Raw genomic sequence first — 13,477 nt, forward strand, 5'->3', positions numbered from 1 at the left:
AAAATTTAAGAATTCTGATCAATTAAAAAATTTTTATTTTCTTACAGCCCTAGGTTTTGTTGCCTCAGGCAAGGTATCAAACACAAACCTATAGACCATATGGGACCTGTAACATTCCCAAGTGCTCAAACCAGAGTAAACTGCAATTGGTAAATATTTTAAAAAATAAAATTTAAAAGTACAATAAAACATAGATAATAGCACACGTTTGAAGCAAGTCAATATGTTTCCCATAGGGATCCTTATGTAATAATTTAAAATTTTTGTAATGACCCAAAACTTCTCTTAAAAGTCCATAATGACAAAAGTATTTCATTATTCTTATGTGTCTGTGAGTTACAAAACATAATCATCTCTTGGATTTGAAACTGGGGGTCATTCAAAAGATAATGGAGAGAAGCAAGTTTGGCATTAGTAGACTGTAACATATTACAGACAAGGAATTATGAAGAATAACTGAAATTACTAGAGAAATATACATGGAAAGGGAAAAACAGATATACTGTTCCTATAGTGAGATTGAAAAATATATTGAAGTCACTATTTATATCACCACAGTCCCAAGAAAGTGAAGAAGCCCTTTTAGCACATTAGATGATCTTGTTGTGGTGAACATGGCCATATCAACAAGACAGCAAATATGTAGTATTGAAGTTTGTTGAGGATGGTAGGTGATTTTTCTCTCTTTCCTGGGGAGAAAAACCTTTTAATTTTACTTATAGGAAATTATAGCTCACCAAGTTGAAATGAGTGGCCCACTATCACATAGTTATTTTTTAATTAAAACGTTTTTATTTTCTAAACACATGCAAAGTTTTTAACATTCACCCTTGCAAAAACTCTTCTATTCCAAAAATTCCAAAATTTTTCCTCCCTTTCCCTACCCTCTCATTTAGATCGCAAATAATCCAATATATGTTAAAACATATGCAATTCTTCTATATATATATTTCCACAATCATATTACACAAGAAAAATCAGATTAAATAAGAAAAAAATGAGAAAAAACAAAATACAAGCAAACAACAACAAAAATATGAAAATTTTATGTTGTGATACATATGTAGTTACCACACTCTCTCTCTAAGTACAGATGGCTCTTTTCGTCACAAGACCATTGAACTAGCCTGAATCACCTTACTATTGAAAAGCGCCAAGTCTATCACAGTGGATCATCACATAATCTTATTGTTGTTGCGTACAATGTTCTCTTTTCTACTCACTTCATTTGGAAGTCATCCTGCTGATTATTTCTTATAGAACAATAATATTCCATAATATTTGTATACCATAACTTATTCAACCATTCTCCAACTGATGGGCATCCACTCAATGTCCAGTTCCATGCCACTAGAAAAAGGGCTGCTACAAACATTTTTTGTTTTTGCACATGTGTTTTCTTTTCCCTCTTTTGTGATCTCTTTGGGATATAAGCCTAGTAGAAACACTTCTGGATCAAAGGGTATGCACACTTTGATAGCCTTTTGCATATAGTTCCAAACTATCCCAGTTTTCCCACATCCCCTCCAGCATTCATTATTACCTTTTCCTTGGATTTTATATTTTAATAGCACAAATCTATTCCTTTGATCAAAAAAATTGTAGCTTTTTCCACATCAAGCCAACTAGGCCTAATAATGGTAGCACTAGGTCTAAATCAACCTCACCTAGCATTCTTACATATCTGCACACACGCCTTCTTTAAAGCAATACTGGTGGGGTCATCACAAATCTTATGATATATTGAGAAAAATCTGGACTTGTAGTCAAAAGACCTGGGCTATACCAAAGATTTCTCAAGTCATTTCCCCTTTATAGGCCATAATTTCCTCATTTATAAAATGAAAGAGTTGGACTAGATGATCTCTGAAAGTGCCTTCTGAATCTTTAATTTTTATTCTCCTTTATGCCTAGAAATTCTAGAATTCAGGTATCTTCACATTCTCTATTAGTCTCAAAATATTATATTGATTATTTTTTATCTTAATTTTTTTCATTTATTAATGCATTTTTAACCATGTCCTCCAGTAAAAAAGAGAGTCTTCCAGTAAAAAACAGACAGAGAAAAACAGACAGAAACAGAGAGACAGAGAGGAGACAGAGACAGAGAGGGAGGGCCACAGAGAGAGAGACAGAGAGACAGAGACTGACAGAGAGGGAGGAACACACACACACACACACACACACACACACACATACACACACACCCAGAGAGAGACACAGAGAGAGAAAATGTGAGGGAGACAGAGACAGAAACACATAGAAAGGCACAGAGAAACAGAGACAGATAGAAATAGAAAGAGGGAAAGATTTAACCAAGGTTGAATTTTTTCTTGAAATTATTCAAGTTTTTAATACTTTACCTTCATAGAGTTAAAAAATGAAAGAATAGGGGCTCATGGAAAACACATCCCTATCCTATATCTTTTTGTGAACTGAAAAGCTAAGTCCTGGATTTGGTTGAAATGTGATCATCTCCATTTTTAAAGAAATATAAAGTATGCTAATAGTACCATCACATCCCTGCATGGTATAAAAGAAACTTATTCAAAATGTTTATAGCCAGTATGTCATTTATTGCAAGTACAATAATGTAACCCTTACTCATTATGAAACTAGGGTAAGAAGTTATTATATTCTTTAACAGTTTTTCAATCATTTATTATATGAATGGGAATATTTCCTTTTTTCACTTAATTAATCAGTTGTATCAGGCATATGCAATCATGAAATCTATATATTTTAAAAGATTATCAGATGATTATGTATCTTTTTCAGTAATCCTGATGGTTCTCTTGTCAAGACCATTGAAATTTCTAAAATAATAGAATAGAAAGAAGAACTTAATTTTCCTAAAGAGTAACATTTCCATATCAAAGAAAAAATATAAGATAGATATTACTATTATTATTAAAATTTTGTTCTTCAAAGTTTGTAAAATATTTCATATCAATTATCTCTTTTGAAACTCATAAATGCCCTTTCTGATTAGTATCTCAAAAAAATTTTAGAGGTAATTCATAGTGGGTGATTTTTTAAAAATACCATGTCATAGGAGATAGTCTAGGGCAATATCACCATAAAGGAATTTATTACCTTTTAATTATATTACTGAATTAATAAAATAATTGTATTAATACATATTGATTTTGATATCATTTTTTCTTTAAGTTACTTTATTGAATATTTTTGCCAATAGAGAAATGAGAGGAAGTATGACTTCTAGAGAGCTGAAATTGGAATTAACATGGCCTATATAGCTCTATTACAATATCTTGCCCTCCTGGAATGCACCAAAAAAACAGGATCTGACTAAGATCTACCCATCATACCAAAAAGTTAAGGAGGGACAGATTTGGAACAGAACTTATCCCTCACATAAAGTCATACTTTGTGAACTGAAGCTATAAAGATAAGCAAATAGGAAGAAGGGGAAAAAATCCTATTAGAATGAAAAGGTATTATAAATTAAAAGAATCTAAAGATAAAATCCAAGAAAGAAATGACTTTAAAATAATCATTAATAATCTCAGTTAGATAGATTGGCCATAAGATTTTGAGGAGTAAAAGGGAAAAAAAATTAAGGAAAAGCTGAAACAAGTGAATTAAAAATGAGATTAGAATGCTTAAATAAATAATAAATAATGTGAGCACTCTTCCTAAAATAGTAAACAGCCTGAAGAATAAAACCATCAGAATTCAATGAAACAAGAAGACATTTTTATAAAAGCCAACGAATCCCAAAATTAAAAGAAGAAATAACATATCTATTATAATTTGAAAAACAACTAAGTGACCTATAAAACTGAGTCAGTGAAGTTAATGTAAGAATATTGGTATTAGAAAATCTCGACATCATTTTTAAACAGGTGGAATCATAAGGAAATATAATCACACACACACACACACACACACACACAGATTCCTTTGACTACTTCCTAAAAAAAAGGAAGGAAGAGCTGAACTACATTCAAAAATGTTAGCATCAAAACCCAAACTTTTCAGGAAAAAAAATCCCATTAGAAACCATGATTAAAGAAATCAAGTACTTGACATATTCAGGATTGTATGACTTAATGGAAACAACAATAAAAAATTATTATCTACATACTTCCATATATATATATGGATATATACACATTTATATAACATAAATATGTATCTGACATATATTTATATATAGTAGTCCAAATTTAGAATAAATAACCACAATTATCTCTCCTTGACCTATTTCTAGGACATTTAAAAAGAATAAATATCTTATACTTCCATTTCTTTTTACTCTTTTAACTTTGTTCCAATGTTTTGTTATATTATTGTCATCAAATTCTGTTTGTTTCATTCTATATTAATCTATGACAATGATGAGGTTTTCTCCCTTATAGTCTAAGCTCTGTACTTACCTTTTTTCCCCTCTTGACTATTTTTTTTCCCTAGTCACTCTTGTAATCATTGTGAGTAGCTCATTTCTTTCTTTGCACATCTGTTTATTGTTCTCATGGTATTACCTTTTTTCTGGCTTTATTCCATGGAATTTTCTTAATGCATAGTGTTTCTGTATTTTCTTTGGTGTTTTCTTCTGTTAACTTGTATTTGCCATCTTACTTCTTGTTTTGGCCAGTCTCCTCAAGTCTTGTTGGATTTGTTGAGCAGACATTGTTTATACCTCTTTTCTCTGTAGAATAATGCTTTTATTGCTAATCTCATGAGGTAGCCCATATTATATTTTATCTTCTTCAATCCCTGGCTTCTGTCTCACTATCTGTGAAGTTCTGTATTTGTTCTGTCTCTAACTTCTTTTTTGAACACTATCCAACCAGGAGTTAGTTTTATCATTTGCTCTGGCCCTAACAGACTCCTGTTAGATGTCCCATTCTCCCAACAGACCTTCAGGAACTGAGCTGGCACTATATGCAATTGTAACTTTAACTGCTCTAAGAGTATAAGTTTAAGCTCTACTCCCCCATGGATATATCCTCTATAATTTGCTTCTGTTGGGATGAACTGAAATCTAGCCATTGCACTATTTTGTATCTCTCTTCCACTATTCCCCAGATTTAGAGTTCTTATTGGTTTAAGGTTTACTTTTGGGAGTTTGTGGTGTTTTGCCTGCATTATTTCTCTCTTTACAAATTGAAATAGTTTCCACATTCATGTAAGCTCATGTTCATTACCGTGACCTGGTTCTTCTACTTCCTTTTGTTTTTTCTATGAAATGACAGAATGGAGATCACTTTTGTTTATATTCATTCTTTTTTCTTATCATTTCTCCTTGTAAAGGCCTTTACTTCTCTGTGTTAAGGTTTATGTTGAAGAGAATGATTTATGATCTTTTACTTCATTATCTAAAAACAAAAGTCAGATGAATAGTTGGAAGTTTTGCTAGATAGACAGATAACTAGAGAGATAGATTAGATAGATCTCTAGTGGTATTCATGAAAGCTCATTCAAATATAACTTTAAAATGGACAAATGCTACAAATTAGGACATTGATTTTTATCATCTAAACTTAAGACAGTGATGAATTAAATGAAAATAATGCAGATTAAGCTTAAAAGTGTACCATGGAGACATTTTTGTTTTTTTCACAGAGCCATATTATTAAACAGCCATGAATATTTATAATATACATTTAAATATGTATGCATAGTGAGGCATATCTTATTAGATACAGACAAATAATAAATTAGATGAACAGATGATAGGTAAATAGATGGCTATATCTAGATCTATAGATATACTTATATATCTATGGGTGTGTTTTGTCAATTCATACTTGGTCATGCATTTATACATCTGAAATAGGAAAATGCTATAAATCAGGACTTGATGCATTGTTTTATTGCTTATCCAGATCTAAGAAAGTGATAGACCAAGTTTTGATAATATAAATTAAGCTTAAAAGTGTCATGCAGACATTTTTCTTTTCAGAGAACCAGTTATTAAATATAGATATATGTGAATACGCATACCTACACAGGCATAGATGTTGAGATAGGGAAATCAGACAAATGATAAATACACAGACAGACAGACAGATAGATAGAAAGATAGGGAGATAGATACTGTGAATTCCTTGAGAAGAGGAGCAGTCTTTTGCATTTTTTGTACACCCAATTAGCATAGTTCCTGGTATCTATTAGATGTTTAATAAATTGATTATAATTATGTAATATGAAGTGAGATTTTTGCCAAAATGTGTATTTTTGTGTATTTTTTAAGTGTATTTTCAACACTATTCTTAGGATTAGAAATTGAGGGGATGACATCAATTGTGAAGTTAGTAAATAACTCGGGATATGTGATGGTGATAGAATACTATTGTGCTAAAGAAAGCACACCATCTGAAGAAGCAAAAATGCTTCATTGCATCCAACCCTTTCAATACCCACCTCTATTTCTGTCCCACTCCAAAAAATACATGATAAGCCAGTTTTAGTACAAAGTCTTTCTCTTTCATGTTCTCTTAAAAGATTTTACTAATTTTCAATAATTGCAAAATAACACTGTTTTTCTCCTAGATAAATACTTTCACATTAGGGGTCTTTTGGATCTCTCCCTCTCCCCATCCTCTCTTCTCACCATCAAAAACTCCTCTACTTTCTCTCCTTCTGCAGGACATTAGATATCATTGAATCCAACTCTCTCATTTTGCAATTGATAAATGAAAGCCTGGAGGTGTTACATGATTTTTCCAAGGTCACACAGAAATAATGAAAACATCTCATATTTATATAGTGCTGAAAGGTTTCAAAAAACACTGCTATCATAACTCTGTGGATTAATAGTGTAAACACTTACTTGTTTCACAGGTTAGCACCTAATCTTTAGCTTAAAAAAAAAAAAAAAGAATTATTTTCAAATGTTTACAGTTAATGTCTGAGGTGAACAGCAGCTCAAAGCCTTGTGCAGTATAGACTTGAGTTCTCCTAATTGACCCATGTAAAAATGTGTGGGAAGCATTAGATTGGCTGAACAGAATTGGAGCCATTATTCTGGGAGGTTGGGAGAATGATGTCATTAATCAAAACAGGAAAATAAGGAGAAGATATCTTCTGGTGGAAATGCAGAGCTCTGTTTCATGTGCATTGATTTTGTGGAACCCACTACCATCAGCACAGCCCACTTGAAATGTGGGACTGAAAATTGGAAGGCATTTCTAAATTAGGAATATAACTAAATGAGCTGTCCTATAGAAAGTTTGAATAACCAGTTAATAACAAAGCCAAGATATTTTAACAACCCTTTGCAAGATGTACCTTATGGTTTTCATTATATTATACATATTTCCATCTTTTAGAATATTTTCTAGAAGAATTGAATTTAAGTTTTAATGGAATGAGGAAGAACATCTAATCCAATCCCTTCATCTTATCATTGAGGAAACTTGAGTTGCCAGAGAGGGAGAAGTGACTTATTCAGGATCATATGTAGAGTGAGAAAGATTCAGTATTTACACCCATATCCACTCTCTCCAAATACAGTACTTTCCTATGCTATCCTGTCTTTTGATGTTATTTATTTGTACAGAAGGTAAACCACAGGAATCCAATAATTACTACATTTATGGTTCTCAGCATTTTCTCTTCTGACACATTTGAAGAGACTGTGTTAATTGTTTGTGTGACACTTTCAAACTCAGTGTAGAGCGGAATTTTGTCTTATTCCATTATTACTTATACTTTATAGAAAGTGTACTTGTTTTTACATCCTACCTTTTAGATTCCCTCTGTGCCAGCAGCTTCTGTGCTAGAAGGGAAAACAAAAACAAAAACCTACAGAGGAGCTTTTCTCTATCTGCTTTTCTTATCAGAGGGAGGAAACTTTTGCTTCCTAATGAATCTAAAAACCTTCCTATGGTCAGTTTTTCTTTTCTTTCCTTCTTGGAAGGCTTAATAGTACTGGCTGTCTGACCTCCTTTACTTTCCCAAGAACGGAGCTTCAGAAAATCCCTCCAGAAATCAGGGAAGAATAATACAGGGGCACAAGAGTAAGCTTCCTGTCTATTATAGCAGCGACCGCCAGTTGCTATGTTCTTGCATTAAATTGTCCCTCACTCCTTGCTCGCCTGATTTTTTTCTTGTTTGTCTGCATATAATTGTTTAGACTTAACTGTTACCTGGTATAGAAGCTCTCTTCCCTGTCAGGTCTCTTTTCAAAGGGACTTTTTTTCTGTTTCAACTCCCTTTTAAAGGCATTTTTCACCATGGATAAAAAGTAATGTAATGGATAGGGTTAGGCCGAAATCAGGAGATCATTTTAACTTTCTTCTTAATTTTATGTGTCGCCTCAAACAAGATGCTCTTAATTCAAAGAGTCTTCTCTTCCTCAGTGGTAAAATATGGTAGAGGGAGGATGAACTCAAGAATTCCTAAAATTCAATGATTTTAGTTTTTGTATTTTTAAAAAAAATATATCAATTATTAAATAAAATATTTACTTATATCTTCTGGCACTTAAAGTCACAGAAATCTGAGTTCAAATCTACCTCATTTAGCTGGGTGATCCTGAGCTACTCATGCAACTTCTGTCAGCCTCAACTTAATCTGTAAGTGAGGGGATTGGATTTGATGGCTTCAAAGTTCCCTTCCAGTTCCAACTCTATGATCCCGTGATAAAAATTACCTTATAATAATCATGGATTCCTGTTTAAAATGTGCTCCCAGTAGAATTTCCTAGTGAGGAGAATCCTTTAGAATTTAAAACATGATGTCATTGATAATAGTGCTCTATTGATACAGAAAAAAATAATTCATCCATTCTTTTTCATTCTGTGTAATTCTCCCTCTATTTCTATAGATCCTCTATAATGGACACATTTGGTACAGAAAAGAATATTTCCCAAGTTGCCTTAACTTAGAGCTAGAGAAAGGACTTGTACACATTTCACTGATATTTATTGGGAAAAGTTAGAACATGTTCTAGGAAAACAAAGGAGGAAAGAAGATTTCTAACATATTAATGACCATATGGAACAGACAAAACAAATTGTGGATGGTTGTTGGGGCAGCGGCAGAGGAAGAATAACTATATATAGATTAAAATTTTCTCCTCAACTATCCTAGCCCCTCTCTTCATATTAAGCTAGTTTTTTTATTTGTTTTTTTTTCCCCCCTTAAAAGTTTTTGAGGCTTTCCCTATAACTTGGTGGGTTTAAGGGACTAAAGGTTCAGACTACTAATGTCACTTCCTTATCACTTGAGCAAAAGGGGCCTTTTGGATGACCTCTGGGTGTCTCCTTTTGTTCACTTATCAAGCCTAAACTATCAGGAGACTGTCCTGGTGTCAGACCCAGCCTGAAAGAGGACAAGAAAAGAGAAGAGGGAAAATAAATATTTATGTAATGCTTTCTTTGTGCCAAGCACATACTAAGTGCTTTTTTTTTTCAAATGTTAGGAAATAAGAGTGGGAGTAAGCATTTATACAGTATCTACTATGTGTCAGGGACTATGCTAAGTGATTTAAAAAACAAAACAAAACATGTATTATTGGAGGGAGGGCAGGCATTTATATAAGTGCTTACTACTTGTCAGGAACTTGCATAATGTTTTATAAACATCTCTCATTCAGTCCTCACAAAGACATTGTTAGATGGGTGTGGGTGTTTTTCCCTTGAGGAAACGAGCAAAAAGGTTGTAACTTCCCCATCCTAGACTGGATTTGAATATAGCATCCTGATTCTAGTCCTAGCACTTGAACTATTTTACCAACAGCTGCTTCTACTTATTGGTGTGGTCAGCAAGATTGGGATATGGTGAGCATGATGAAGTGGGGGGGTGGGTGATACAGAGAAAAGGCATCTCAGGAAAGAACTTTGTGCCTCAGGTGGTGCTTTTGGTTAAGCCTATAGTGATGGTGGTTGTTTTCTTTCAGCCTCACTCACCTTCTCCAGCCTGGAAGATAATGGAGTAACTGACTGTGGTCATTGAACAAGAAGAAGTAATGTATGTTTCAGTTTTAAAAATAATCTAATAATTATTAAATTGCAAAAGCTCCCTAGCTTTGGTAAGCTTTCTAGCTGGTATTTTTATCTCTCCCAACTTCTACTAGAAAAACAAACAAACAAACAACACAACTATAAACTCTTTAGTACTTCAAAGGAGCCTGAAGGGATTGAATTTTGGAAGAAAGAGAAATTCCATTCATTATGTATTGTTTACAAGAAACACACTTTAAAAAATAAAGATTCAGACTGAATTAAATCAAGGGAGTGGAACAGAATTTATTATGCCTCAGGTATATTTTATATTTATGATTTAAATATATTTTATATTTTGTTTTATTGTATGCAAATTATAATCATGATTTTAGATTAAAAAATAGATGCGATTAAAAAAAGATGAGTGCAAAAACTAGATAATGATTAAAGATAAGATGCATAATAAAATAATATTAATATGAATTGGGGAGAATGATTCCTCATCACATTTTTCATTTTAAAGGACAAAGATTGTTTTTTAGGAACTTAAAAATCTTCCCCTCCCCCACTGAAAATGAGTTTTCTAAACAGGAAGGCATACATAAAATAATGTACATGTCAAATTAGCTATATTAAAATATTTGCTTAGGACTATTTTAGGAACATTAAGTGACTAATGAGACAAAGACTATCTGTAAATTATTACTTTTATACAATGCAAATTTATTTTTTGAGCTTTGAATATTTCAGCTGAAAATATTGATGGATATATAATTATAACAGCATTTCAATGCTGTAAAATAATTATTATTGTTGAATATAATTTTCAACTTGCCTATAATGAAAACAAGAAAAATGTCAAGGTTGAATAATATGAAATTTCACATCTTATGGATTTTTTCTTAGAGACTAAAAATGAGAAGTCATAGTAAAGGTATCTTGAAGAAACATACAGATTGTTCAAGATGTATTATTTTTTCATTAGTACCTCGTACAGTACCTATATGGAATAGTGAATACATGCTGAATTTGAATATTTAACCTTTAGAGGGAGAAGTAGTATAGTTTAGATTAATCTCCAAATCTGTCATTTGTTAGCCATGGACAAGTTACTTTGCTGAGGTTCAAAAGGAGACCTGAAGAGGCTAGGACACAGACTGGTGTCCCAAGGTGTCTGGGAAAAGAATTTTCAGGCTTGAACCCATCTCCAAGTCAAGGGGCAGTGTTTATAGTAATTGTAACATCAAGGAAATTCCAAAAGAATTTAGCAAAAAACGGGAGCAAGAAGACAAATTTATCCAGTTCTTCATGTGATTGATATGCTAATTTTATCAAGTGATATTCAGTTAACCAAGTAGTTGGAATTTCATGACTTTTCATGAAACAACTTTTACAAATAGATTAGAAATACAGGGGCCAAATATGAGCAAAAAAAAAAAAGGCTAATTAAAAGTATGGGGACTACTAGGGACAGTAACCAGCAACCCCATCCAGAAGAAGACTTGATAGGGTAGATGAGGCTATCATGAATGTCTCACATACAGTCAGCTTTCTCAAAGGAGTAGGGACAGTGTGTGGAGGAGTGAAATGATATACAATGAAAGGAGTGTTGTGGCTTAGGGTGCAAACACCATAATGTTTAAAAGGCATTTAGCACTGGGTAGAGAGGATGACATGCAGAGTGGAGATAATAATTAATTTTAAGTGGATATGATCTCCTTTAGCAAAACCTCGGAGCCTTTTCAAATTTACAACAGAAGGCTTTTACACAATTAGTAAAGGTGTCAACAAAAAACCAAAAGCAGTTTGAAGACTGCAGGAGGATGCATATATCTAAACTCTATCTGCCAGTTTGGCAGATATGGGTATGTACTCCTCCTCCAGATGGACTTCAGGATGGAGGTTTAACAGCCCATTCAGGATTTACCTGGGAACAAACTGGGCAGATCTCACAGATCTGGATTGTGACCAGTAAAAATACGTTTCATAAGAGACTGGAGAGCATTTTTCCCCCCCAAGTGAATAGCTTGATATAGACCTAAGAAAAGTTTACACTGACTGGCCTCTGGGATTAGAAGTTGGCCTGAAAGTGTTTGAAAACACCCAGAAGGGGAAAGGGTGTATCTCCATTTTTTTTTTTTTTTTTCAGGAACGGCTCATTTCTGGGAGCAATATGAAAGGGTGTAGGAGTTAGGGAATTAAAAGTACCATGATCAGAGGCAAACAGGCAGCAGTAAGTCTGTTTCTCTTGCTCTGAAGTGAATCTCTCTTCAGAGATTCCTGTACAGAAACCTCCTTAAGTTCATGGACAACTTGCAATAATTGTAGAATTTCCCCTGCATACTTAATGGAGGAATCTATCTGTCTATCTATCTATCTATTTTTTTTTTTTCCTTTCAAAAGTCCCCCTTTCTTTCTCCATATAGCCCCATGAGCAGGGAAAACATGAAATGCCTATTTGAAGTCAGTATGGATGTTCACTTTCACTCCTTTCCCCAATTCTAAAACTCTGTGAGGGCAAAAATGCTCTGAACTCACTGGGGGATTAGAACCTCCAAATGTTGACCTAGAGTGAGCTTAGAGCCTTCCTCAATTAAAAGGGCTGGGTACACCACTGCTCTAAGGCTGGAGGGTCATCCTAATGACACCAAGTTTTTTTTGAGAAGTAAGGGATAGAATCCGGGGACTGAGTCAAAACCCCTAGGACCTAGTTCCATCTTTCATTAATATACAGAGTTAAAGGCTTTAGGTAGGACTACAGTAGGGCAGAGAGAAGTTTAGCTTTCAGAGTCTTGCCAGGCCTGATCAGGGTTCCATATGGGGGGAATTGTGTCAGGGCCTTCAATAGATTCATAGAGAGGTTTGGAAATAACCAAAGTTAGTTCTTCAGATAAACTGAATTCCCATTTGGTTATTTTTCCAATTCACACAAACCATTTCTCTTTTGTGAGTCAGGAAAGGGTTAAGGTGCCAGTTTTTACTGTAACAGGCTCCTCAGAAGTCTGACTCTTGATAATTCAAAAGCAGGCTGTTTATTGCCAAAGTTTTTCAAGTATCAGGGACCTATTTTTCTGTTTTTCTAAACTTCCCAAACTCTTAAATCTTCTGTTAATATTCAGTACAAATAGATCACAATTTACATATCCCTTTTGTGGGCTTTTATTAGAGTCCTTTAAAATTGCTTTTACTGTCATATCTCAAATAACAAATTTCACTGAACTGAATATATTTTCTTTCTCTCTCTCTCATCCCTTTGTCTGTGTATCCATGCTTCAGTCAGGAAAGGAGAGAAGGGGGAGCAAAGAGAAAGAGACTCTTTCTTCTATTCACTGTCTTTCTACTCCTGGTCCTAGTCTTAATTTATTCAATATAAGTTAAAATTCTTATAGTATTTGTTTTATGTGAAGAAATTTTACAATCATGTGATCTTTACAACAACCACTACTATTTCTTTTTCCAAATCAGAAAACTGGGCAGAGATAAAATAATTTGCCATAAATTACATAGCTAATACATATTTGCAACTGAAACATAATAGTGGGCTTACCAAATGCAGA

Source organism: Sarcophilus harrisii, chromosome 6 (assembly GCF_902635505.1).
Source record: "Sarcophilus harrisii chromosome 6, mSarHar1.11, whole genome shotgun sequence".
In the NCBI taxonomy this organism is placed as follows: domain Eukaryota; kingdom Metazoa; phylum Chordata; class Mammalia; order Dasyuromorphia; family Dasyuridae; genus Sarcophilus; species Sarcophilus harrisii.